This window comes from Equus przewalskii, chromosome 1, assembly GCF_037783145.1.
Source record: "Equus przewalskii isolate Varuska chromosome 1, EquPr2, whole genome shotgun sequence".
NCBI lineage: Eukaryota > Metazoa > Chordata > Mammalia > Perissodactyla > Equidae > Equus > Equus przewalskii.
The window spans coordinates 166,497,399-166,504,638 of NC_091831.1; the positions used below are offsets into that span (position 1 = coordinate 166,497,399).

A 7,240-nucleotide genomic window follows, 5' to 3' on the forward strand; every position below is an offset into this window, starting at 1 on the left:
AAGCAGAACATGAGTTGTAGTGATGAAATATTATCCAAATGTATATTTAGGGACTATGTCTCAGTGGGATCCTTTCCTCTAAAGTTTCAAAAATGCTTGTCCCTAATTCTGTGGAATGCTAATAGTGTTGCATTTGTAGCCGTAACACAGTTGCAGAATTCCAAAAGGATTATTTTGTTCCATTTATTATAGTAAGAAAGAAATCCTTGCTGAATACAAAACATTGCTGTTTTGATTATGTGAACTGATTGTGTGTAATTTTGCTGCTCTTTTTATGTCATCATGTCCATTGAATCTCTTTTAAAGGAAAATCATTTTCTAGACTAAAATGTTATCATGAGAGCAGCTCTACTTTTGCTGACATGATTTTGATTAGGAAATTTAGATGTTCACTCTATATGAATACATTAGAAGAGGATTTCTGATCGAGACTCCACAAGAGAGCTAAAATATACCACAAATAAATAATCAAGCATCTTGTATGAATTTAAAAATAAATCATGTATCATAAAGTAAAAACGGCCAGTTTAGGCTCAGAAAGAACACAGATAGCATTGCTAATTTGTAGCGGAGTGAATCCAGTAACATGGGTTTTAATTAGATGGCAGAAACAGTAAGGTGACAGGGTTGAGAACAGGTAAATCATCCAGGAATAGCAAGGCACTGAGCGCAGAGCCAGCTGGTGCGGTGCTGCCTCAGTGTCAGAGATCCGAGCTGCATCCTGAAACGGGGACTGTTCAGACAGTCTGTCGCACAGCTGTTCTTACTCAGAAACAAACAGCCAGGTCTGGTAGTGGTATCACTCTGCAGGTACTATCATTACAGTAACGTTTCTAGGAAGGACTGGGTGTTTCAGAGAGATGGGAGAAAAAAATCGAGCTTTATTGGAAACACCAAAAAGATGTATTTAAAAATATCTCCTTTCCCTTCTTTACTTAATCTATTGCATTATGCATATCAATTGAATTATTTAGTCAGAACTATATTTATAGCATCCGATTTGGAGTTCTTAAGAATTTGGGCTAAGGAGAGTCAGTGAAAAAGTTGTTGGTGCTATTTTTAATGTTGATTGTGATCACAAATAAACCCTGGGATTTTGTTTTTTCATTGAGGTCATATCAACATGAGTAAATACATTGTTTAAAATTGTTTGAGAAAGAAGGTCTTTGCAACATTCATTTTTCTTCCTTTATTGATGCTCTTAAGAACTTGAAAGACATTTTATTCTTTGAGACCCTCCCTCAATAATAATCAAAACTCACTAAATTCTTTAAAGTGAGAAATAACATGTTTAAAGAGGTTCAAAAGATAAAACTCAGTACTTATAATAAAATTAATCAAAAAAAAAGGTGTTTTGATCAAAAGAGAAGAGAATGACTTTGCAAACTGGCACTCAAAGCAAGTGGTTAAGAGGATATTAACCCAGTGCTATGGACTGAATTGTGTCCCCTGCAAAATTCACATGTTGAAACCCTAACCCCCAGTGTGACCGTAGTTGGAGACAGGACCTTTAGGAGGTACTTAAGGCTAACTGAGCTCGTAAGAGTGGGGCCCTCATCAGATAGGATTTGTGGCCTTATAAGAAGAGGAAAAGAGAGATCTCTCTCCCTCTTTCCATGGTTACACAAAGAAGTCACGTGAGCACACGAGAAGATGGCAGCCATCTGGAAGCCAGGAAGGGAGCCTTCACCAGAAAGTGAATCCTACCAGACCCTGATTGTGGACTTTCCAGCAACCAGAACTGTGAGAAAATGAATTTCTATTGTGTAAGCCACCCAGTCTATGATATTCTGTTATGGCAGCCCAAGCTGATTAATACACCTAAAAAAGAAGTGAAGGCTCCCTACAAAGCTGGTGGTGAGTCACAAGGACTGGGCAGTGGGTAGGTGAGAACTGCTTCTGGTGCTCCTGAACTAGCAAGGGGACTGAAGAGTCCAGCAGAGGTTGCAAATTCCAGACACTTGCCATGTCCCTTCCTGTTGATGATTTCGGCTTTAGTTTGTTTGGTTTTGTTTTCTTGTGTGTTTGTGGGGAAGAGAGATCTGTTTGTTTGGCTTTGGTTCATTTGTTTGTTTGTTGTATATAAAGGACAGATGCATTTCAATTAAACAAATTATTGGCATTTCAGTTTTCAGCCATTTTGTTTTACAAAAACTATTAAAGAAGCAGAGAAGGAAATTACCATCTTTAACACATCTGAAAAATGACTATTCTTTTATTGAGTGTTTTCTATCAATAATTTTGATGATTCTTAGTAATTTCTATGTAGAAATGAGCCAACCTCCATTGGGAAATAAAAGTCTATTACTTTATCAAAGCACCTTTTAATTGCTTGTGTTTTTGAATTGGCAGAAGCTCAAAAGTGGTGCCATTGATAACATTTGCCCAGAGACAGTGTAGGGTGACAATCTGTGAGTGAGATTCTAGTCAGAGCCAATACAAACATGGGAAACAGTTCACATTTGCCTTCACTGCCTCGCCAGTTTGGCTTCTTAACCTTTTTCAACCCTACTCAAGGTGGTTTTCCGTATTTGCATGTATCCCGGATTCTATTACCATTCATTCAAAAAAAACGTAATAAAGACTAGCTAGAGATTGGAAAATAAAAAATAACAAGCCATTTTGCTTACTCTCAGAGAACTAAAAAATTTAAGCAGGCAGACAATTATCTAGGTAACCAAATTATAACATGATAAACATTATAATGGGAGCATGAAGACAGACTATGTGAGTGCAAAGGAAGAAGGAAGTCACAGAAGTCAATGGAAGAAATAAGGCTTGCTGTTGGCCTTGGGTGATAGATGGTAATTTTCCATAAAAGTAGAGGAGGAACCAGATATGGTTCCTTTGGTCAGCACAGTAGTGGAAGTATACATTTTAATGTGTATGCCTTTATGGGGAAAGGGCATATGCTGTCCAATTCCCCTCCCTGTTTCACCAGATGCCTGAAAATACTTAAATTTGCAGCTTCCAGGATAGGATAAGCAAAATTGTGGCACTGGGAGGATGGAGAGTGCCTACCTAGTTCTTTCTGGGAAGGGTAAATACTTCAATGTAATATAAATTACATGGAGGGGATTGGTGTAATGTGATATTAGTAACAATTGCTAACACTTATTGAGTGCCAACCATGCACCACTTCTAAGCACTTTACATGTATTAATTCAACTACCCTGGACAAGAATCCCATGCAAAGTTGGGATGATTATCATTTTAGAAGAGGAAACTGAGACAGAGAAAGGTGTGATATCTCACCCAAAGTCATGCAACAAGGTGAGTGGTAGAGTCAAGATTTGAAACCAGACAGTTGAAAGGCTGAGCTCCAAAATACCAAAACACACTGCAAAAAGGTAGAATGAGGGGGAAGGAATGGCCTTGAATGTCACTCCAAAGAATTTGTACATTATTCTGTAGTAATAGGGAGTCATTGAAGGTTTTTTTTTTTTTAAGGTTTTATTTTTTCCTTTTTCTCCCCAAAGCCCCCCGTACATAGTTGTATATTCTTCGTTGTGAGTCCTTCTAGTTGTGGCATGTGGGACGCTGCCTCAGCGTGGTCTGATGAGCAGTGCCATGTCCACGCCCGGGATTCGAACCAATGAAACACTGGGCCGCTTGCAGCGGAGCGCGCGAACTTAACCACTCGGCCACGGGGCCAGCCCCGATTGAAGGTTTTTAAGAAGAGAAATGATGGCTCAAGTTTGTGTTTTATTTATTTATTTATTTATGTTCCCTACCAAAAGTGTAAAAGGTTTGTGGGAGTTTTTTGGGGTTTTTTTGTGAGGAACTTAGCTAACACCTCTCGCAAATCCTCCTCTGTTCACTCGAGGATGACTGGCCCTGACTAACATCCATGCCAATCCTCCTCCACTTTTGTATGTGGGATGCTGCCACAGCATGGCTTATTGAGTGGTGTAGGTCCATGCCCAGGATTCAAATCCATGAACCCAGACCAATGAAGCAGAGCATGCAGAACTTAACCACTTCACCACCAGGTTGGCCCTAGGGGTTTTTTTGTATTATATGTAACATAGGCAAAGTTATTTAAAGTCAATAAATTTTTATTTAAGTAATTTCACATGTTGTGACTCCTTCCACTGCCTATCATCTTAGTTCCTCCAAAGTTTGAGTCATAATCTTCAAGACAGTCCTTTCGAAAAGAAATGTTGCTCAATCCACAGTTGTCACGTCCATCAGTTCACAATTCTTTCAGATGGGCTTCTTTGGTCTCCACTTGAATATACGACATACTTTAAAAATTTCCCACCTGTGATCTTTGGGATCCAGTTTCTTCAACCAATTAACTTTAAGGCCCTAGAAGTTAAATTGTAGGAAGTACATTGCTATATTGGCAGATTATCTAAAATATATTATTCTTTAGTCATTTCTAATATTAAAAAGTTTTGTTACAGTCAATTTTCACTCATGAGCCTAGCAAAAAATGTTACAGGTTTCACTGTCACCACTGGAACAAACCTACTGTGATGGAAGCATAACTTGTGTCTCAATATAGCTACATTAATAATTTCTGGATGCCATGAACAACAGTGCCCACTTTCATCTGGAATGAGGCTTTCAAGTTTATGTTTTAGAAAGATAACATGGAGGATGGGTAGGAATAGAATGGAGACTTTAGTCAAGAGGACTAATCAGGAAACAATAGTGATAATCTGGACAGAGAGAAAATGAGAGAGTGAACCAGGGCAAAGACAGCAAGGATGCAAGGATCTTTTCAGAGAAGGAATTCACTGGTTGACCAGGCTTCCTCCCCAGGCCCCCTCAGGTCTCCCTCTTATTCCTGCCCCCATCCCAGTCTACAAGGACTTTGATGGCTATGCCTGCCTTCTCCACTGAAACATCCTGGCTGTGTCACTTCTCCTGTCCTCTTCTAGGCTCAGACCCTTTGTACCTTTCAAGATGGCAGTGAAAGCACCTGTTGCTTTAATATATGTTAATGCATTACTTAAGCTGCAGGGTCAACTTGAGCCTCATTCTCTCTCCAAGTAGTAATGCCCATGTAAGATGTGAGTTTAAGATAGAGTAGTTCTGAACTCAGATATAAAATAAAGTTAAAAATCTAAAGAATAGGTGAAATTGAACAGAATTCTCAAGCTAAACCATGTAAATTAACCATTGTTTATATAAATTTATCTCTTGAGTCTTAGTCTGTACACATGTAATTTCAAAACTTAATTCTTTGAGGGTCCAGCCCTGGGGCTGAATGGTTAAGTTTGTGCATTTCGCTTCAGTGACCCAGGGTTCACTGGTTCAGGTCCTGGGCACAGACCTACACACTGCTCATCAAGCCATGCTGTGGTGGCATCCCACATAGAAGAACAAGAATGACTTGCATCTAGGATATACAACTATGTATTTGGACTTTGGGGAGAAAAAGAAAAAAAGAGGTAGATTGGCAACAGATGTTAGCTCAGGGCCAAACTTCCTTGTCAAAAAAAAAAAGAGAGAGAGAGAGAGGATTTGGAAACCACCTAACTCCTTTTCTATGAGCAGGAGCCTGGGTTTGGATATGTCAACCTAAATGGAAAATTCTTCTCCATGTGTATTCAAAGACAAATAGAACCCCTGTTGTGTCTGAATCATTGAACAAAAAGTAAAGTGAGTGTTAACTTACACTTTTGTAATTGTATAAGTTTCAGTATCACACACAGATACTATAGATAGTTCCCCACTATTTACTCTCATCCTTAAGAATGAATATTTTTGGACTAGGAAGAAGGGATCATTTTTTATCCACTCTAATCTTCACTGTAACCGTCCTAGGCCTGCTTGTTCTCATGGGTAGGGAGTGAAAAGTGTGAAGTGATGAGAAGGGCTTTCTGATGCCATTAGCAACTTTTTGCTGTCTGCAGATATCTTGAAACTCTGTTTCAGATACCAGGACTGCTCAACCTAGAACCTCATTTACACATGAAAAGAGATAACAAAGAATTGGCAGGCATTTGAGGAAAACCACCAGCAAGAGAGAAACTAAAGTCAACGCGGTCAAGACAGCAAAGACTTGAACTCCACATCAAATGAAATAGTGCTGTTAGAGGAGACAACTGGTAACTCTGAAGTCATTTTCATAATGTTTCCGAGAGAGATTGAAGAGGATAACACACCTATATTTTAAATTGAGATAGGCTCACTATTGCAAGATTATAAACTTAATTCTGAGAATGGTAGACAGAAGATAATAAAATACAAAACTACTTCTTTAAAAAAAAAAAAATGCAGGGACCAAGACTGCAAGGAACAGACTATTACTAGATTACATAAATTCTTACAGAGTACCAAAACAATGGAAACCTCCCACACTCATTCAATGAGACGCTATTCTCCAATATCACAACTGAAAAAGAGTAACGTACAAAAAGACAATTTCTAGACCTATAGTGTTTATTAATGTTTATAAACAAAATGCTAGCAAATTACTAAAAGCAGTATACAGAAGAATAATACATTATGAAGTAGGTTTTATTCCAGAAGTTCAAGGTTGCTTCAGCTTCCAGAAAACCATTAGTGTTATATTTATAAATTGAAGGATAAAAACCATATCATCATCGCAACAGATACAAAAAAAATTATTTCATAAAATTCAGCACTTGCTGCTGATTAAAAATATTTAGTAAATTAGAGATAGAAGAAATCTTCTTTTGCTTGGTAATGGCTTATTCACAAAATAGCTATGGAAACATACATGATGGAACAATTAGAGGCAATTTCACTTCAGTCAGGATCTGGTCAAGAATGCTCACTGTCACTGCTACAACGTGGTGGTGGGAGTGGTCGACTTCAGATCCATAAAAGTGTGTGTTGTCTATAGAGAATTGTAAAACAGCAGCGAAACCAAGTAAAATCCAGTCTACTTTTATTATCACCACAATTCTAAACAATGTCAATGATAAAATATTTCTCTCTGAAAAAAAAATATATATACATATATATAGTTGGTCTAAGTTCTGAAACTACAGCTTCAGTGACTGTTGTTAGTAAATATATATTTATGTTTCAAATTAGTACATTTTATTATTTTTCCTTCATAACTTGTAAAATATCTGGAAGCCAATATGGAGAATTTCTAGTTATACAGTTGTATAACTGTTGTAATAGTTGTACGGTCAACCCATTACACAGGGCTCAGTTACACAGATTTGTATTGAGAGAAAGTTCCTAACAGTTCAGAATTAATCAAGATTGCTTCAGGCACTGTTTGCATCTAGTACCCCTATGGCACTACATA

At 37.9% G+C, this 7,240-nt stretch overlaps 1 non-coding gene across 1 annotated transcript; it reads right to left on the reverse strand.

The window, feature by feature from the left end:
* Positions 1 to 4,436: 4,436 nt before the first annotated feature.
* On the reverse strand, positions 4,437 to 4,571 carry LOC139078493 (small nucleolar RNA SNORA1). Its single transcript, XR_011531469.1, has one exon. It is a non-coding gene; the product is annotated as a small nucleolar RNA SNORA1 (small nucleolar RNA).
* Between the last annotated feature and the right edge of the window lie 2,669 nt (positions 4,572 to 7,240).